Raw genomic sequence first — 21,673 nt, 5'->3', positions numbered from 1 at the left:
CACTTGTTTCTCAGCGATTTGGAATTATCTACCTTTGAATGTTAAGATGTTTTTTGTTTTTTTTTTTTTTTTTTTTCAGTAGCCTTGCATGTAATTCAAGTTACAAATAAGACCTTATTCAGTATTTGGACTTCAGGTCTGTTTCACATGGCCTGTACTTCCAGCCCCACACTTCCAAATCAAAATCCTCACACCACAAAGCCTGTTGCTCCATCCTCCTCCTATCCACCCACCTCTTTGTGCCCCCGTGTGCCCAGTCCCTACCACACTGGCACTTGGTAGCTTCAGAGAGAGCTTAATCCTGGGGGCACACAGGTATCAGCTATTGCCTGGGTGCCTCAAACACTGCAGCATCCAGGAACAGCCCCAGGAGGACCAGTGGCTGGTCACGAACCGAAATGATCGCAGTGCTCATGTCCACACAAGTTGTTTTGTCAGATGAGCATAAGCTGAGTCCTTTATTAAATAGAAATTAAACATTTAGCCACAAAATTCGCCATTTTTACGGACAATGTGCATGAAGTGCAGTGTCTGTGAGCAAGGGAGAAAGGAGGGCAGCGGGCGGGTGCTTAGGTAAAACTCTGCCCTCTGTGTAAATGCCGTGGTGCACTACGATTTTGGTATTTTGGTAAGATGTTATCGTGCAGGGTGATGAGAGCAGCCATTCTGTGGGGGGTCAGGTATCTGCAGGCAAACGCTGAGCTGCCTGGAGCTGAAAGTGCTAAGCACACCAGAGACAACCTAGGGAAGAGGCTGCTTCATGTTACTCGCTGCCTGCTTAAGCAAACGTACGTCTGTACATCTGCTGAACAAGAAGCACAAATCCTTCTTCGCTGCCATCCCTCTTGCTGTGGCACTTGCTCTTGCACGCCCCAAGGAGCTGATTCAGGGAGCAAACTCACCTTGTAAGGGAGGCATTCGCGCTCACCTGAGGCTGGTGGGTGACGAGGGGCTTGGGAAGGGGCCGGGATGTGCGGCTGCGGTAAGCAGGAGGGCAGGCTGATGCCAATTGGGATGCTGCAGCCCAGACAGGGGCCGTGCTTGGACCTTCTTTCTCCTCTTGCTTGCTTCTGAGGTCTCACCCCAACACACCTGCACGACGCAGGCCACTTCCACAGCCTTGCCTTTAGAGAGCCCTAGGATGAAGGTTAGCATCTGCTCCAGCCTTGGCACCTGACTCTGCCATGGACAATGGGCGCTGTTAGTTCAAGCTTTCTTGCTAAATAAAGTGAGCTGATTGCTCTGTGCACTGAGCCTGGAATTAGGGAGCTTAGTCTATTCTTCAGCTTCAAGTAGTCAGCGATTGTCAGCAGAGAAGTGACGTGCCTAATAGTGCTCACTGTCGTGTCCCAGTACAACTTCGAGCTTATCTTCAGATCTGATCCTCTCCCTATAGAGCTACAGGAAAAGGTATTAAAACAGAGTGTTTGTTTGGGCTGTTTGTCTTCTGGTTGTTGCCCATTTTAGAACCTGCGTTTTGACGTGGTTCCTCTGAGAAGTAGGGAAAAATGGAAGTTTTATGACTTTGGGGACTTGAGAACTCTTAAAAAAGGATTTGTGTTTATTTTGATGTTTGCTATTCTCTTCAGGACCTTCCAGAATTGTTTCTACCATATTAGGAGAAGAAAAGGATGCGAGAATCAGAAATGCTCTATTGCAAAATTCAGTTTATTTACAGAGTGAGTTCACTTGCCTTTAGGAACTCCAGATTATTGTTGTAAGCATCTATAAGTAGACTCAGTGAAATCTTAGTGCAAATTTTTGTGGCTAAAGGGCAGTCCTCATCTCAAAATATAAAATAATCTGGAAACTGGACATAAACAGGGCATAGATAATCACTGGGAGATATTCCAATAAAGTTCTAATAGTTTTATTTGTGGTAAAAACAAAACAGTTCTGTTATACTTTTAGCATCCACTTCGAGTGATTAATTTGTGTTATCTGATGTTGCAGTAATGTAGGTTTATCAAACTACCAGCAGATTGTTTTTGTTTGTTTGTTTTGTTTTGTTTTGTTTTTGTTTTTGTTTTTCCAGTCCAGCTAGCTACTACTGAGAAGCACCAGGGAAAGCACTAACATATCTTTTGGTTTTCCTTATGCATATAAAATCACACTGAATAAGTTTTGGTACCTGAAGGGAAGTGATGATATGCAGGTTACTGTAGGTGTATAAAGCACACAAAAGTGTCCATTGTTTGGTAGTGGGGGATGTTTTCATTAGCATAAACCAAAATGCTATTTAACATTCCGTTTGCATCTCAGTCATATCTGATCCACTCATTTCATTAATACTTTAATCATTCGTCTATATATTTGCATTGTGAGTAGTAGGAAAAAGTCTGTACCTCCAGAATTGTGACTGCTTGTGGTTGTCCAGGTTTATTTTCTTTATTCATTCCTGAGCTTTGAAAGTGATTAGTAGGTGCTCTTGCGCATCAGAATTGGTAGCCCTACCTGGCAGGTGTGGATTTGCAGAAGCTGTGCCTGGGAGGATCAGTCCCACCCCAGCCTCTTGCCCCTGTCCCCATGCTCCCACCCCTTTTCTTCCACCCTAACTGGCCGTAGAGCTGATACCCTGTCAGCTAAACTGCCTAAAATGGTGTAGATGCTGGTGTCAGCTTGAGGAAGGGGACGTGGATACATGGCTAGGAGCAGGAGGCAGTTTTGGCAGATTTCCTGCCATTAGATCAGCTGAGCTGGTAAAACATATTTACATTAACTCCTCTATCTGTGCCTACTTCTGAACATCAGAGCTAGTTCCTTCTCCAGACCAGTCTACCTTTTGCATCCCCCTCTCCTCCACTTCAAAGCATCGGCAGTGAAGTTGTTGCTATTGTTGTTTTGGCGATAAATTAGGGCTGCAGACTAATTTCAGAGGTAGGTAGCAGAATTATTTGTGAGTAGGTGATTTTTCATTCACTGCAGTTACCTGAATCAATTGTCCATAGAAAGAAAATCCCTTCTCCTTTAATATACTTTCATCTCAATCATCCAATCCTCTGTCTATTGCTAAAAGGAATACTTAGTATTATGTTCAAACTTCACAACAGCTCTTGGAGCCAGATATTGCCAGTTCTTATAATGCTTATATTTTTAAAGGATGTAAGTAGAAAGCTGTTCAATAGTATGACAAAGCAGTGCGAGACATCTGCCAACAGGCTCGTCAGCCCCCTGAGAGCCTGGATCTAGGAATGACAGGGGAGGGAGATTACAAACCACAGTTCAGTTAGTGGGAAGCAAAGAGTGCGGGGCAGCGGGAACAAGAGAGACCTCAGGAACCATAAAACAGGATGAAGGGACACCCACCTCAGGTATACGTACACAAATATATGCACTCTGGAAAACAAGCAGGAGGAGCAGGTTAACATCTCACACATCTGGAGTGCTGTGAGGGATGGATATAGGCTCTTCAGGAAACACCTGCAGGAAGATGATAGGGGCTGCCATCTTAATGAAGAAGCTCCTCATAAGTATGGAGTTTTTCTGTGGGATGGCAGTGTTTGAGAGTTTGTGGGTCAGGATCAGAAGGGAGGACTTTGAGGGTGATGCGATGGTGGGAACCTGTTGCAGGCCACCTGATGAGGGTGAGGAAATGGGCAAAACCTTTTTTAAACAACTAGAGGAAGTCAGTGGATTGCAGACATTGGCTCACATGGTGTCTACTGGAAGTACAGTTTTGTGGGACACAAATAGGAAAGTAGGTTCTTCAGAGATGTTAGGAAAAACTTCTTGACACAGGTTGGACCAACTGGGGGTGAAGTGTGGCTGGATCTGCTGTCCACTAACAAGGAAGAACTGACTGGAGTTCAGGATCCTGAGGAAAGTGAAGAAAAAAGGTGACAGAATATAGACTATAGACTTGAGAGTAGATTTCAGTCAGGTCCCATGCAGCTCTGAAGGCCAAAGAAGCTCAGGAAAACTGGCAGGTTTTTGAGGACAGCATCTTCCAAGTGCAAGAGTGGGACAACTCAATCCTCAGAGAAACAAGCAGATGTATGAGGAGACTGGCTTGGTTTATCTGGTACTTCATGGCTGAGCTCCAATGCAAAAAGAGGCAGTATATTGGCGGTGGAAGCAGGGGTTGGCCACAAAGAAGGAATTCATACACATTGCCCAGGCACGCAGGGATAGTGCTTAGAAACTTAAAGCTCAACTGGAGGTGAGAATTGGAAGGAGTATCAAGGGCAGCAAGAAGTGCTCTACAGCTACCTGAAAGGAAGGTGTGGGGAGCTGGGGGTCAGCCTCTTCTCGCAGGTAACCAGTGATAGGACCAGAGGGAATGGCCTCAAGTTGTGCCAGGGGAGGTTCAGGTTGGCAATGAGGAGACATTTCTGCTCAGAAAGAGCAGTCAGGCACTGGGACGGGTTGCCCAGGGAGGTGGTGGAGTCACCATCCCTGGGGGTGTTCAAAGAGAGGTTGGACGTGGTGCTTGGGGACATGGTTTAGTGGGTGACATTGGTGGTAGGGGATGGTTGGACCAGATGGTCTTGGAGGTCTTTTCCAACCTTAATGATTCTGTGATTCTAATAAAGACTCTCTTGATTCATTTGTGGCAAAAGGCTGAACAAGGAAATTGTGGCCCCATCACAGAATGGGGCAAGAGATGTACTGACAGCAGATGCTGAGGTGTTCAGTGCCTTCTTTACCTCTGTCTTCACCAGCAAGGTGAAGGCCCATGCTGGCCAGGTGCTGGAGAGCCCATGATATGGCACTTGTGATATGGGGAAAGGCAGGGCTTGTGAAAGTCCAGGGCTCGGGAGTACGGACTCCTTTCAGGAACTACTGAGAAGGCTGGCAATTTCATAAATACGGTCTTCTGTATATTTCAAATTACGGTCACATTCAAAACTTTTTTATTGACAGCAGACAGCAGAGCCTGCTGAAGCAAGTGGCTGAATGAAAACACATCAGAAAAACATGGGCTTCGTGGTTTGCTTTCTGCCAGTAGCAGTGGCATCACTAAGCTGTTGAGTGCCGCTTGCTTCCTCCTCTGCATGAGGTACAGAGATCACAAATATAGTGAGACCACCACCAGCGCTGATGTTAGTGCACAGATAACAAGGCCATTGGTGCAGTTACAGGGCCACCTGGGAGAGTCAGCTTTTCCACAGCTCTGCAGGGAGATTTTGGGGTGCTTTTCAGGCCACTAGTTTGAAGAGAAATCTGAGTGTTGTTTTGTAAATCCTGTGGGATTGATGTAGTGACACACATCCCTTGTCTCCTGGGGAATGTATCCCTGATAAGGAACTTAATTATGCGGTTGCAGCCATAGCAGAAGTCTCAGACATGGACCCTTTTGAGACAAACACCATCTGATCTTTATTCTGAATACGTTCTACATTTTCAGAAATTTGCTATCATCAAATGCAGTACTAACACGTACAAGCAGAGAGGTGACTGTGGTCTTCACTAGTTGGTAAGGGAGCAGGAAAACATGATTGCTGTGTCGTTAAAATATGAGGATGTTAGGTGTGTTGGTGTTAGACAAGGATTGATCAAAAGAATGTAACATCTTGACTGTTATTGCTTTTGGCTTTATTTATAATCATCAAGTTACAGATGGTTTTGGTGTTATTTTGAAAGTCTTGACTTAGAAAGACTCATAAATATCCCCTTGAGTTCTTAAGTAACCAGTAGTGCCTGGCTCAGCACAGAAGTCTGCCAAAGGTATTGTTTTGCCGGAATTCTCCTATTAATGATGACAATTATACTAACATGCTTTCCTAATCTCTGGATATCTAACTCTTCTATGTCTCTGTGTCTTTGAAGAGTCTCAGTCTGTATGTGGAGTAAGTTAAACTTCAAAGGATGTCCATTTATCTCTTTGTTTGTTTTGATATTGATTCCCTAAAGTAAGATCTCTTGAGGAGAACCATACATAATTATCTTTCTTACTGCATTTCTGATTGTTATTTATGAATGTCTTTAAAAGTCCGGATCAATTTGCCTTTTTACACAGAAGATTATCAGTATAGATTTCTAGCCAAAGTTCTTTCCTGAGCAGTGTATAGAGTAGGCTCCTGCATATATTTGCAATAATACATTGTTGTATATATTCAGAATCAGTTTTAGTCTATGAGGATTACAGAAATGTCACAGGTTGAAAGTAGTCTAAGCTACTTGACATTAGATTTTGCAATTCATCCCCTTATAACTGGAATAATTTTTCACTTCCTTTCCACTGCTTATTCAGTCTGCCTGCCTTTTTTGAACATGTTGATGAAATTCAGAAAAAAATCAGGGAAGAGTAAAGATACCTCAGGTTCTACAGAATATGTAAAATAAGGCTGTTAGGTAGTGAAGAAAAGAAGTCCACCTGAAGAAAAATGGCAGCACAAGCTTCTCATCTTCTTTGGCATAAGAAAACCCATGCTGTGAAAGTCTTTGCAAATGCCCCAGCTGTGAGACAAGCTGCAGTCACACCTTTGTAAGGAATGCACACAAAACTCGCAGTATTGCTGATTTTAAAATCCATTCACAGGGTGAAAAATTGGCATTCCTTAGCTTAAATGCAGGGAAACTGCTGCAAATACCTTGCAGTAATGCACGTTATAATAATACTCATTCAGTGTTTCCCATCTAGAAGCTTTACAGACTTTAATTCTTTCAGCATTATTACGTGCATACACAAGACAGAGGTATTATTCCTTTATTGCTATTGCAAGGCAAATTGAGACAGAGAAATTAACCAAAAAACACAAGATTACACGTGAAACCTGTGTTAGAACTGGAAATAAAACTCTGTCTTCTGTTCCTTTACTGCAAGAACCATCCTTCCTCCAGATTGTTGGTAGGCAAACAACACACTGTGAATCATGACTCAACTAGTTATTACTTGTAATGAGATTTTTAATTGGCAGCAAGTAGTAATTTTAAAATGGAAATGTCCTTGGATTATTTTAAATTCCACAGGGTGCATATTTCTTGCTACCGATGCTTTAAATGGGGAGAAAATTACTTAGCTATAATTCTTTTACTTGGAAGGAATATGTCTGAAACAAGTAACTTCAGCATACCCTTTATCTGCGTGATCTGTGTGCCATCAGAACCAGTGCTACTCAGTTATTTTGATTTTGGTTCTGTTACTCATAGGAAGGAATATGTGGCAGAGCAATGTATGTGTTCTTTACTGGGATGAGTGCGTGATCAAGAATGGGGATCAAAAGCTTGAAAGTATTGCTTTTGAAACACAGAATCAGTTGGGTTTGTAGTAAATGAAGTCTAAGCTTCTCCATTGTGAGTCTTAAGTATGTATGTCATAAAATAGAAGATGGAAATATTTTCAAGGGAAATGAAATTTAAAAGTGCAATTATTTTACTCATTTGTCTATCATGTTCAAGCAGAAGGGGGCAGGGGAGGTAGTACTGGGTGCTACAGGAAACTGGAGATTTACCCAGCAAGTAAAATGACTGGAATCATTGGATTGTTATTTTAATGAACAGTAAAAAAAAAAAAAATGTTAATATAGACAGGTTGGAATTTTATGTGATGATAGTAAAAAAAAAAAAAGAGAATGTTTGTTAATGATTATCTGTGCATATTACTTTGCCTTTTTTTTTTTTTTTTTTTCACCAAAAACCCATTTTCTGTTGCCGTAAGTTTTCATTTGCTCAGCATTTTGGGTTAAAACACTTCTAAATCACTTCTGAATGTCCCAGAAGGTGAATTTTGGAATTTTCTACAGAAGTGGTTCAGCCCTCCCTGAGAATGTGAAAATATAAAAAAATGCCATAGCTGGTTCATGTTAAAAATTCTCTTGAAGAGGATCCTGGGGAAGGATGTGGGACAGGAGCTGTGCAGCCAACTGCACTGGTAAGGTGAATGTAAAAAGAAACCGCGTGCAGAGGAGAAAGTGAATTTGGGTAAAAAGCCCAGGAAGGAGAGCCAGAGGGAGTGAAGGGAAGAGAGGCAAGGGAGTCGTCATGGGGGAGGGTTTGGAAAGGGGAGAACTGACACTTTGTGGGCAGAGGGAGTGGAAGTGAAGAGTGGCTGGTAGGAGACAGGGCCAAGGGGAAACTGGAAGAGGATGAAAGGATAGGGAGAGGAGAAGGGAGGGATGGGAGGGCTGCAAGGAGAAGGCGAGCGCGTGTGGCTGGGTGAGGGAAATGGGGAACTGGAGCCCGGGATGAGGATGGCGAGCCTGAAGTGGGGAAGACACAGTAGTGAGCTGAAACTGGGTAGTGAAAGCTGGAGTTAAGAAGAGAACAGCCTGGAGATGTGGGAGGTGATAGACGGAAAAGTCCCCTCTCAGGTGCAGAATGCAGCACGGGAGTCCTGGTGTGCGGCCTGCTCCTGCCTGGGGACATTCCCCCAGCACCCTGCACACCTCGCCTCGGGTCAGGGTGTAGGGCCAGTGGCAGAAAGTGTTAAATGTTACCAGGTGTGGAGAACAGCAGGTGACTCCTGTGTTAACTGGGTCAACAACTGGTTAATTTGGTATCAGATTAATCATACATGTACTTTATTGCCTCACTTACCACTTTGACTTCTGAAAGCCAATGAGTCCCATGAGGTAATGCAAGAGACGCTGCATTATCTAAACGTAGGTTTAGAAAGAAATACTCTGACCAGATTACTTTTCCATTTATTATTACTTGTAATGCAGCAGCAGATAACCTCCTAACACATGTTTCATCTCCAGTATAATAGGTAGTGTGTAAGCTAATAGAAAAAGCTCATCTGTCCTGTGATCTGTTAGTGAGGATGGGCAAGGGGACAGGTGTGGGGGCTGTTGATAGCGTTGTCAGTGAATGAAGAAAGCAAGCCGTGTATTCAGGTATCAGTGAATATTTGACTGTCACTCATCATAATTTCAAGCATTATCGTTTTATAAGCAATGTGTTAAAAGCCGGCATGAGGCACTGTTAATGAATTGTGGTTCCTGGTAGCTCCTTGTTACAGTAGGATGAGGTGAGCAGTGGGGTACTGCAGGAATGGACTCTGGGCTTTATTTTATTTTATAGCTGCATTAGGGATTTGGAAGGTAAATTGTATGTTCATGACATTGATGTTAATTCCTAAATTAGAATATATAAATATCAGCAAAGAAAAAGGAGAGGATGTCTAGGATGTCTACATTTCTAAACTGTACTGCAACTGCCAACTCTCCACTGGAAGGAGAAGCATTGACCGTCTTTGTTGTCTCTGGTGAGAGAAGACACATGGACGTGTCTGGCTGCACCTGTGCAAATTCCCAGCTGTGTTTAGCCCAAAGTAGGAAATCCAGACCTATGTCAGCTACAGCAGAGCTGCTGAGAATGGCAATTACAAGTAAGGGTTTTCTTGCATTTCCTTTAGAACAAACAGTACTCCTTCAAGGAGAAAAATGGAAGCATCACACTACTGGCAAGGCAGAGATTTGTGTAAATTTAATTTCTTATGAAATTAATCGATACTTAGAATGACTTTCTGCCTATTAACATCATTATTACTAGTTCACCATATAGACATTATTACATTATGCATATATTTACCTTATGCTGTCGCTTTTGTGTTAGAAAAAGGCACCTAGTCCAGCAAAGTAATGAGGTAATGTCTACAAAGTTGCTACCAATTATTTCCATCAATCATTTTTCTGAATTAAGTTCAAAATGGTGTATAGTACGTTAGATCCTCTTGCACACCTAGTGCATCCTAAACATTCACATACCAGATTTCAAATTATTTGTAAATCCTATTAAAGCCCACCTGGCTTAGATGCCATGCATTTTAAAGCTTACATGTACATTATAATAATATCCTCAGGGCGTGGCCTTTTGTTATACATTTTTATTTTATATTATATGAAATACAGAAATGCCATTTCAAGTTGATGTAGTTTGCATTTATTATGTTGAATGTGCTTACATATTTCATAGAAGCAGCATTTGAAACACTTGGATGACAAGTTTGAATCTATATATTATTATTATATATGTGTGCGTGCAGACACATAAAACATCTTGCTAGTTAATACAGAAAATGATCTTCTGTCATTAAAGTTTTATGACACAAAAGATCAGTACAATCAATGACTAGAAAACTTTTTTAATCTCTTTTGTTTGTTTTAAATCTTGTACATTGTATTTATTGTGGATTGAAATTATCGCTGTGGTTTTCCACAAACTGTACAAGAACTGTCACATTGTTCTGAGATAGTTTAAGCAAGATATACTAAAGAACAGGGGGTGTTTAACTGCTTACGTCAGTGGAATTAGAGTTAGACTGATTTAATGTGTATTTTTTAAAAGCCCACGTACCCTAGTTTTAAATTATTGCATTATAGTATTCCACACAAAGTTTTAGACCATGGTTTTGTGTGTTTGTTTTTTTTCAGGAAAAGGACATTATCTTTGATTTGTCTTTACAGAACCATAAAATCAAAATACAATATAAAGTTTTATATAAAATATATTTATATATATAATTTGTCAATTCTTATTCCTGATGTTTGCAATTTCACCTGTTGTGACTCACTTCCATGACATCGTCTTTCCTGCAGTATTGAGTAGAAGATTACCCTTTTGACTTTCAGCGTTTCAGGATGCTTGTCCAGCCTTATCTTTAAAGACAGATTTTGAATTAATTAATTAAACAAAATTAAAATTAATTTTAAATTAATTTTGTTGCATTTACTATAGAGTTAGTTGCCAAGGAATAGCTTATTTGTTTGCTTCTGTCTATGTCCTTCTGTCAGTAAAGGCAAAGTAAATGAGAAGTGTTTATATCTGCTGTGACTAAGGCGGCCATTTGAATCCAAATTCCTCTGTGGGCTGGAAAACGGGCATATAAATTTTGGTAGATAAACTAAAAATATTGAGCTAGTGTATGTACTTGACATACATCTGAGACCTGTCTAAACATGTGAACCACGTAATCGTGTTTCTTTAAGTAGTGACTTTTCATTCTCTGTCATCCTTCATATCTGATGTCCAAGTGCTGATTTGTCTGGTAGCAAAAATCTAACAAAGTGGACCCATGCACAAAGTGCCAAGTCCCAGGGTTTTTGTTGTGCTTTCACCTAAGTGGGCAGTAGGAGCCAGTTAGGCTGGGTCTGGCTGCAGGAAAAGGATCCACCCGTGTGGTTTTCCTTAACTGCCTAGTATACATGAGGGTTAATTTTAATATATCCAGGCTCTTTAAAATAATCTGCTTCAGTGTCATCCTTTCACATTTTCATTCATTCTCTTTAAAAATGCTAAGAAAATAACTTGCAACAAATGTTATTGTTGTAAATGCAGCATTTACTGCTGGTTAAAATGAAGAGAATAACATTTATTGGTGCAAGTGAACATTCACTTTGTTGGTCATCATCCTGGAATCTTCTTATCTCATGTGAAAGACTGATTTAGTTTGGATTAGTAGCTTGATCCTGGTTGGCCTGGACTTGGTACATAAAAAGCATAATGTTCACTTAATAGCTTTCAAAAACTCCTGTATATTTTTTTACATGTTGTGCTCCTGTTACTTAGTGGAAGCTAATATTGCAAGAATACACTGTACTGAATCAGAAATCTGTTATATAAAAACCAGTAAACAACCAAATTAATAAGAAGAGGAGTTGCTTTTCTGCTCTGCTTTTTACACCTGAAGTGGTCCAAGCATGTGATGCCCTTGTAAGGATGCATTACAGGAGGTGTTGGGTCTGGCAGTGCTGGATCCTGTTCTGAGCTATCGTTTGGATTGTGTTTCTGGTTTCTGTTCCATGTGTCAGATTTAAGCGCCCAACTGCTCAACTGACTTGAGAAATGAGTGAAAGTGTCTTGGAGAAGCTCAGTCCCCACCATGGAGATGGCTAACTGAGAAGGCAGAGAACATAGTGAAATGTTCTGTGCCTCTTCTTGTGTCTATATGGAAAGAAGTGTCAATGGCAATGTTTTAAATTCCTAATTTATTAAAAGCCTTATGCACCATTTCAGGTACTTGAGGTTCGTGCTTCATATAATTTTGTATATGCTTTCTTACTGACACACGAACAAAGCCGTTCATTATCATTGGGTTGCCATGGAGTACTGATCACATGGATCTGGGAATAACAACCCATTATGCTAATATAGCTTGTCATTGTGTTTGATGCAAAGTGATGTCCCATAACAACATCTGATGTTTGTAACTAATAGAATTTACAGTAAGATCACGGTTTATGAAACAGCATTGCCAAACATTGTCTACCCTCATTCCTCTGAAAGATGTTTTCGATTCTACCCGTATTTACAAAACTATTTATGTATTTTGGGGGTGGAATACCTAATTCTGTAATGCATACAGCATTCCCACAGGCTTCCTTGTACACCCAAGTATGAAACAACTTTTAATTCAGTATCCTATAGAAGGAATGGTGCTTCAATCTTTATATTCATTCAGCTTCATTCAGTAGCAGATGACCAGGCATCTGTGGGTGATCTGTCACCTTTGTTATAGACAAAGAGGTGCCTTTAGTCTCAGGATGATCCATCTTCATGTGCATGTGAACTTGCTGTCAATGATAGCATTTCAGCCATAATCCTTTTATGTTCGACAGACATCCACTCAGTCCATGGAATATGGTTGGAATATACATGTAGAGCACAGAGCTCTCTCTTCAGAGATCTTCACTTTTCTATATAAGCCTTTTCTTACGGCAAACAGTTTTACATGGTTTTCACTTCTAGTTATAAGGCAATAGTTAAAATGATTCTGGCAATATAGTTTCTCATTTGACTTTTTCTTCTTAAAATATTCCCTGAAAATTAAACCATCCGGTAAGTTGCCTCTATTTTCATATTCCCCTGAGGTCTATTATACAAAATAACCCTTAAATCAGGTTCAGTTTTGCCAAAGTGTGTTTGGCATGGTAGGAAATTATTACCTGTATCTCACAGATAATCTGATCACACAAGTTATATTTGTACCTGGATGTACGAAGAGAAATCCAGTACCGACAGGCACTCAGACTTCTGTTTCTTTATATTTTGTGGATTGGAGAGGAATCCTTCTTAGAACATCTGTATCTTCCTTTTACCAATGAAAGATTGTTCTCACTGATATTTTTTCTACTAATGTATTCAACGAGTCATAAATTATACAACCAGAAAAACCATTGTGTCATCCAATCTGTTCTCCTCATAGAGCAGGCTTTATGGCTTCTCTGAATTAATTTCTGTCTGAGCTAAAGCACATCTTCCAAAAAAAAAAAAAATCTTAATTTAAAATTTCCACTAATGGAGGAATCAGCCTTAATAGCATTTCTGTAGTTAATTTCCTTCCCTTTGTGTTAACTTCTTTAATGCATTTGTCTAGTTTAAAATTCCAGCCATTGGATATTACTGAACGAAGGGCTGTCTGTTAGCAAATTTCTGTTCATCGTATTTGTGCTTTGCAGGCATGGAAGTCGTCTCACCTCATATGTAGGCATCTTTGGTGTTTATATTGCATCTGACATAGTCAAACTAGGCTTTCCCGATAGCCATGGGACAGACGTACGCACTTTCAGGGTGCGGTTCGGGTGAGCTGTTTAGACATTTTTATTAGGATGTAATGAATCACGCCCTGGAAGTGCCTGATGGCTTGTATTGTATAAAAAGGCGTTTTTGGTCGAGTGGCTCAATGTGTTCGCGAAAATCAGGGCATTAAAGAAGATGATTAAGTGACACTGTAACTTTCTCATGGTCAACTAATCTAAGCTTTAAGACAAGTTTTCCGGTCATTAATTACAGTTGCCTTTCCTGATTGTCCTCTAGTTCATCAGCATCTTTCTCGAGTTGCAGACACCAGAATGGGACTGAGCATCCAGCAGTAGTTGCAAAGACAGTGGCAGTTCAGCAGTGGAGTTTTCCTGTTTTTGCTTTTGTTTATCCTGCTTGAAAAGGCTCTCCATAGCTCTTCAGGTCTCAAGAATAGCAGCCTGTTTTCAGCACATTAGTCATCCTGGTCTCAGGCCTTTTTTCATAATCAGTGCTTTCCAGGAATAGAAAGCCTTATTCTGTCCCTGTGGCATGTAGGCTTTGTTTCGGGATATGCAATTCTGTATCAGTTAGTATTAATATCTCATATACCGTTTGCTTCCGTTCAGTTTTCAAAGTGCTATTCAAATTAGATGACCATTTTGCTATTTTTTCTATCTACTACTGTTGTGTTTTGCCTGTAGACTTTATAGAAATATACTTTTTTGTTTCTTTTATGTCATTAATAGTAAGGTTAATTGGTACAGGACTGAGAACTGATCTCTGTAACTCCACTGGATGAATTACGATACGATTCTCTCAACCAATGCTGAGGATTAGCTGATATCTGTCTTTTAATCAATTCTTGTTGTAATACATTGATTTCTTGGTTCTCGTTTTACAATTTGGTAAGGTACAAATACAATTGCCAAACAGAAATACAAAACTACACTTTTAACTTTCTTAACCAAGTTTGCAATCCTAAAAAGATAGCTAGTTTAATAAAATCTACCTTCCATAAACCTATGCTTATGGCATTGTATTTTAATACTTCAGTTCTTTATTAATCAAATCCAGCCATTCCTGAATGAACATCAGGCTCTCTGTGTTGCAGTTGCCTGTATTGACCTTGCTGATACTTTAAAAAAACTGATACAATATTAGTTTTGTTCCTACCCTCTGGAATATTGAATATCCATTTGAATATCACATAAAAGGAATATTTTCTTGTTTTCAGAAGTCATTAGGCTCTTCAGTTTTTCTAAGGAATTACTCTGCTTTCTCAATGCGTCAGCTGTTTGAGTATTTGGAAAATCTGCTAATAATCCTAGGATCCTTTCTTTATTTTCAGAGCTGACTGATGCAGAGTTCATGTGTGTAGGTGCACGTTCCTCTCCTTTGACTACAGGAAAACCTAAATGAGTAGTTCAGATGTAAGTGTGATGCTCCTGGCTTTCTTAGGGAGAACAGGGAACTCCATCCACAGTCTTCTGGCATCACAGAGTCACCAGGCCTGTGCAGGAGCAGATGAAATGTTCATCCCAGTTTGTGTCAGCTGGGGCCTTCCCTCACCATTTCTTCACTGATTTGGGGGCACTGGGGTGTGTGAGCAGGTGAAACACTAAACAACAACTTAATAACATATTTCTGGCAGTAACTTATTTCATTTAGACATTTCAATATGTGGAAGGAGTTTTCTGTCATGGCCCACTGGCAAGCAGGAGAGCAGCACCCTGTCCGTGTTGTGCTGGGTGTTCGCAGCTGTGCAGTCATGCATACGTGCCCTCAACGGCAACTAAATCCTATTTGCTTCATTGATTTGCTCAAGTCAAAGCCTTTCACTAAGCAGCTGTAGTTGAGCTAAACTTCTAAAAACCTTCCTTGAGCGAACATGAATGGTAAAATCATTTATTTCCTGCCATTTTTGTATTTTGAAGTCAAATGAGAAATACCAATGTTCCATAGTCCGAGTCTAGCCTTGGAGGCTAAGAAACAAGGGATCTCAACTTTCAAAGAAAGAGCTGTTAATATAATGTTAACGAAGAGTTATTAGATACTACTACAGCATCATAGTGTTGTGTGGCTAATAAAAGATGACACATTGTGTGTTGAGTTTTCTGCAAGCTAAGAGGCCAAATAGTGTTTAATTCAATATAGAAGACAGCCAATGTTGTGAGCGTGCTGCTGCAGCCAGTAGTAAGTAACGACAGTAATGATTCAATCAAAGATAAAGTAGGGGATTGGTAATGATAATTATTAATCCAGATTTTGGCTGCAAAACTTTTTCTCTCATTTTTCTTTGTATAGACGTTATTTTGTGTGCTTCTCTGTAGAGGGGAATGTGAATGGGTTTGTCTGATGTATTCTCATGCTAGTGTTTATTCACAAAAATCTCTCCTGTGGTTTCATTACAGAAAGATTCATGAAATTTTGTAAAAGTCTTCTTGGTCTGCGAAGGTTTAGCTTGCCAGTTTACAGTGCCAGCTCACGGCTTGGCTCACTCCTGGTATTGTGCCATTTTTCACCCACGCAATCAAGGATGTGAATCCTAGCCAGCAGCAGCTGAAATGTAGTGTGATGCAGTTTGGTCTGTACAAGAAACTCATGAAGAATTTACAGACTAGGAGTGACAGCCATCTCCTATAACCTTGGATGCTTATCTTCTTTGTCAGTTCTCCCTCAGTAATCGCTGGCAAGTGGTAGGCACCTCTAGAAAGTGAATTTATTCTGTCTTAAGCTAAGAATCTAAGCAGGATTTGATGAATCACCTCAAACCATTAGTCTCTCTTAACTTACTCTACCTGGAGCCTGAATTGCCAGGTTACATTCAGTATTTAGCTTGTAGGTGGCTAAATTTGAACGTTTCCCTAAAAGGCAGCTATAGAGTAAATGAGATTCATCAGGAAATGAGGTCAAGGAAGTGACTACAGTTTTAAAGATTTTTCTTCAATGTAGTTCTACATTTTGAAACCTAATTTAAAGATGACTTGGTATTTTTTAGAGCATGAAATAAGCAACACCCTTTAGGAAATCAACTTTTAGCCATTGAGCAGTGTGAGATGGATCAGCAGGACTGTTCAGGACATGCAGTTTCAGATGGAATGCTAATGTTTGGACAAGTGATTTATGAAAAACTTGGGTTTTCATACACATGTGTACACTGTACAGAACCTATATCATCCAGAACCAATAAGCTGTTTTCATTCTAGTGGAACACATGAGTTTTTATCAGCACAAACCAACATTTTTGTGTGTGGTTTGGGAGAGGAATTGTGGACTAGCAGACAACAAAAATTCAGGGGAGGTTCTGGTTCTAGCATCTGAGGTAGCTATTTAGATTGAAATAGGACTTGGATACAGTAATAATTTAATATCTTTCTGTAGTAAAAAATGAACGGTTTAATTATCTTTTTAAAAATCCATCTTGTCCAGACTCTCACAATTTTATTGTAAAACGTTTAAGGAGAGAAAGAAAGGTATACATTCTCTCTCCAAGAGAAAATATGTAGGGACGGAAGAAGCAGGTCACTTCCTTCCTGTTTGCTGATCCCACTTTTGGAAGTAACTATTCCTTCTTTTTTGGACTCTTTTAGCCTTGTGCTTCCTCGGCACTTTTCCAAGTTCCCTAAAAATAATTCTTCTGCTAACACCCATCAACCACAAAATGACAGGAGTATCTTCATCTCCCTGTCTCTGAAAAGGAACGCAAACCCAACAAAACATCTATCTAAAAAACTTATAGGAAGCTATTTTCAGATTCAACAAAACCAAAGTAGAGCACATAAAATCATTTAAAAGTATATGACATTGTTATTTAAAATAAAATGCTTTTTAAGCAGTATACATGCTTTTTAAGCAGTATCCCACAGAAATTCTGGCAGAATTTCAGAAATACCATCTTTTTTTGTTTGTTTTAATTGTTTTAAAATCAGTTAGTTTACTCATCTGAAAATGATGACATGTATATATCTTTCCACCCTTATTTTAAAATAAGGTTTTTACTTTTGGAATAACTGTCAAAGATAACAAAGCATTTGAAGTCACACAGGAGAGTCACCAGGATTTTGAAAGCATATATTAAGCTGAAGTCAGCCTTCAAAGAGGCAGCGTGTCCTTACTGTATAAAAAAAAACACAAACTGAAAATATTTATGTTTGTTCTGGAACCCATCAGAGGCCATAAATATATTTTCTTCAGTGAGAAATCACCCCCAGATGGAACACTCAAATGGCGATTGAAAAACGCTTTGGGACTGCACACAAGATTTCCCATGTCATTTAGCTTTTTTATTCTTTGCTCTTAAAATCAATCAAGCAAATTCTAAAAATGATTCTCTCTGTCACATGCCTGGACTCCCACATACCTTCAGCACATGTGCTGTAGTGTTATGTAAATAAGGAAACAAAATTCTGGAAGAAAAGGATCAGGAAAAGAAATGGTGAGCAAAGAGAAGGGGCTTTCTTGCCTCATTCAGGTGCCTTGCAGAGATCTGAGATAAGAACCTAGGGAACGTCATTAAGCTGCACAACCCCTGGCCTGTAACTAGGGAGAAAGGGAAAAGTCTACGTCTCGTATCTTGGTTAGCAGGAGTTGTGCCAAGTCAGTGAAAAGGCCTTTAGAAAGGGGGTGGACATATTCAACAGGATTTCCTGTATGTGAGTTTGTTTTGGCAGTTGCCATCCATAAGTCCCCTGATACGGAGATACAGTGTCTTGCAAGGGGAGAAAACATGTGCCACCCACCGCTTTCTTCTAAGGGGTCTCATGTCAATTGCCCGTCTCTTGCACAGAATTTCAATGTTTGTCTTCACATTACAAACCTTACCACCTATTTGCCAGCCATGGGGACATGAGAGCCAGAAGGCTGCTGCTAGCTAGGAAAGCCAAGCCACTTCTAGCCTTTCCCTGGTGCCAAGCTGAGCTCCATCCTTAGCTTCAAAGCTAACAGGTGCTTTACCACACTCATCCATCTCAAACAGGACATCACAGTGTGCAAGGGCTGTTCTAATATCTCCCTCCTTGAGCTTGGGCAAAGATATCTGTGTTAAACTGGTTATTTCTTAATGGTGTTCGTCTCAGAAGATGGCTGCTTCATCTCTGAGTTGAATGAGTGTTTGACCTCTTTGGAAAAAGCACCCACAGAAAAAAGCATTCCCTACAAGTGGTATTTTAGTGTCCATCAGGCCTACTGGGAGGCCATGTACTTGTTTTCAAGGATATTGCATTTTGGTTCTAGCCTACAAAGGTTTCATTCTGCTGATCAGTGTCCAGCCCTGTATTCAGGTTTACTACAAAATGTTTGCCTGGCTGCACTAGTTAATTTGTCTCTCATTTTCTAGCTTTGCTGTTCATTGTGTCTGCATGGAGTTTACACTCTCTTGTTGTGGTAACAGGAATAGAAAATTTGGAGAAGGATTGCCCAACCAAGTCTACAGGAGGCTGTAGACTGTCTTCTGTAGTTTAACACATATTCTGAATTAACATATCTAAACTTGACAACAGCATTTCTCACAAAGTCTTCAGGCAGAAATAATTTAAAAGGTTGTTCTTAATCTCAGTTACATTTGTTACCAAGTTCTGGAATGCCTTTATCACTGAAAATATCTCCTTCCTTTCTCTTCCCCCATGCCATTCTACACAAATGACTCTCCCGAGACACATCTCTGCACATTTTAAAGAAACGGAGGAATCTGAAATTTATGAATTATCATTTTCTCCCTTACAGTTTCAGCATCATTGAGTATGTTGAGAATAGCCATCCGGAAGAACTTAGGTCATCTCTCACAACCTTTTTGGAAATCCTCCCAAATCTGTTATTTCTTTCAGACTTGTTTTCAGAATCAGACGTTTCACTCTAGAGTCTTGAAACTCTTTTACACGCCTACTTGCTGACCCCACAGCCTCTTCCATTTTATCTTCTAGTCTGGGTAGTAACACCTCTGACACAGTGATTCACAAGCTATACTCTTCTTTTGGGCTGGAATAGTAAAGAAGAGCAATGTAGACGAAAATCAAAAGTGATTCCCCTTATTAATCCAGAAGTGATTTGGTGATGAAGTCCATCTAGCACTGTCAAAAAAGACAGTTGTCCTCAAGCAAAGCCTTAAGTAGCCGAGGATTTAATAAACTGCAGAGTAAATATACTCTTTTTCAGATGCTTCTTCCCTCCTCTCAACTGCATACTTACCAAAATGTAATTAACCTAATTATAAAAAAGAATGTAAAAATAACTGTGTGCCTTATAATAGCCTCTGAGGTCCATATAAAAGCTGCTGTGTGAATCTGCCGTAAGCAATAGCATTGTAGACATAGCTTTCCTTCTTTAGTGCTGGAAACCACTTACACTTCCAGCTGTAGTGGGCTGGCTTGCGTTCTCCTCAGGATGGGGAGATCTGTATTGACTCCTTGAGTATGTATGTCCCAGACAGAGAACATTACCTGTGGAACTTGGATGCTACACTTAACTGAATTTACTGCGGCAAACCTTCCTCTGTTTTAATATAAAAAAATAAAATGAAGAGTAAACAAAGTATGTAGGCAAATATTTGTATTGTGTGAAGTTGATTTCCCTGTGAAAATGAAGGCCAGCACCTGCACCACCATAGCACTCACTTTTAATTTCCAAATAGTCTGTATGTGAGACTCATTTGTGCACTGAATCCCTTCTAGTTCTTCGTTTCCTGAGTGTAAATCCCTCTAAGAGAGGATCAGAAACACTAAAATAGTAGTATCAGTTGCTTATTCTGAAGTCTTGTACTTTAGGTAAGTTCATTGCCTATCATACATATTGCAAGTCATAAATACTGTGTTTTATTGGTTATCTATAATTATTTTTGTTAAAATATGCCAAAGAATTACGAAAACAAAGCTGATATTAAAATAGTACTACTGCTGCATCTTACTGTTATGTTGGAATAACACATTATCCTTGGGAATCTTATTGTTTCTGTTGCTAAGACAGAAATGGATCTGCTAGACCATCGGTTTGCTTTTTTCAGCAAATGTTTCCCTTGAATTTTATTCTCTTTTCCTGTCAAGCTCACACTAATCTGGGAAAGTTCTCCTTCAAAGGGCAAACAAGGCACCTTTTGCTAACCTTGGCACTGTGTACTGTATCCTTGGAAATTAAATTCCTGACGGTTTGGTTAATAATGTGTTTTGTTTTGGTTTTCTATTATTTTAATGGCAGCTTTAAAACAAAGCAAATTTTTTAAGACTTATTTCAACAGATGTATAATTATCCGTAAGGATATGTGGTTTGTCACTGACTCTTGGCATGGGAAAAGAATAGATACTGCCTTGTTTTTATCTCAAGGAATTCAAACTGTATGTACTGTTGGCCAAAGGACCTTAGTTACAAAACAAAACCCATCCTGTGTTGTTTCTCTGCTTTGCTTTTCTATACTAATTGCTTTCAGCTTGAATTGTATGATAATTCATGTATTTGATATGCGTGGTTTGTTTATGCTGAGCTCCATTATCCTGTCTCATGTTCTTGGAGTGCCTGAAGTAGTTTCACTAATCTGTCAGCATAGTATGTACTTGTGGATAAATATAGACGTGCAGCCACTCTGTGAGTGGTCATCATCATATGCTGAAGCTAAAAATTACCCCTTTGGTTATGGAAATGCTGATCTGATCCGGAGGCCTGCTCTAGCTCACACATTGTAGGTCTTCAGCACTTGTCTATTAAAAAAACAAAAAACTAAAAGCTAAAAGCAATATCTGCCTCAATGCTGGAAAAATTATAGTGAAGTGTTGAAACAGGATTATGAAGCGACTAACTTCCTTTTTGATTTTAGTTAGAAAAGGATTCGGACTTTTCTAACTTAAGGATTGGAGCATTTCAGGTATTCGCAGGCTCATGGATATTACAGTAGCATGTTGGAGAAAATCCAGTGTGATCAGCTTTATAAAGGGGCTCGGTAGGTACAAAAATGCTGAAAATACGTGTTTTGGTTTGTGTTATGAGTCTGTTTGTTGTTGCTAAAGTGGAAATTTGACACGGTTAACTAAAAGAATGCCATCTGTTTCTTCTGCTTAAAGATACTGAAAACTCAGTAGCTGTTTGGCTGAAGTTTATCCAGTGCAGTGCAGACTCTCAGCTCCTGTGTTATGATCTTCCTGTTGTTTTCCTTAGAGCTTTAAGACAAATACCTGCAACATAAATCATAGCAGAGACTCTGGGGAAATAGTTGAATTTTGTACTCATCCCCATGATCACTTTAGTGACTCTGTGCGTGTGTATTCAAACTATTGTGCTTTTTTACAAC

The 21,673-nt window shown here is 39.8% G+C and overlaps 1 protein-coding gene across 11 annotated transcripts in view; it reads left to right on the top strand.

The window, feature by feature from the left end:
• FRY (FRY microtubule binding protein) overlaps window positions 1-21,673 on the top strand; it is a 232,797-nt gene that overhangs the window by 75,595 nt on the left and 135,529 nt on the right. The window contains exons 1-3 of one of the 11 annotated variants that reach the window (XM_032207238.1): window positions 6,083-6,092; window positions 8,141-8,146; window positions 12,638-12,643. The exons of the other annotated variants lie outside the window; for them this stretch is intronic. The gene's annotated coding sequence lies outside the window, so the exon portion shown is untranslated. Of the gene's footprint in view, window positions 1-6,082; window positions 6,093-8,140; window positions 8,147-12,637; window positions 12,644-21,673 lie in introns of those variants that run through there. 11 annotated transcript variants of the gene reach the window in all.

Source organism: Aythya fuligula, chromosome 1 (genome assembly GCF_009819795.1).
Source record: "Aythya fuligula isolate bAytFul2 chromosome 1, bAytFul2.pri, whole genome shotgun sequence".
NCBI lineage: Eukaryota > Metazoa > Chordata > Aves > Anseriformes > Anatidae > Aythya > Aythya fuligula.
The sequence above is the reverse complement of the archived record's forward strand: the minus strand, read 5'-3'. Positions and strand labels throughout refer to the sequence as shown.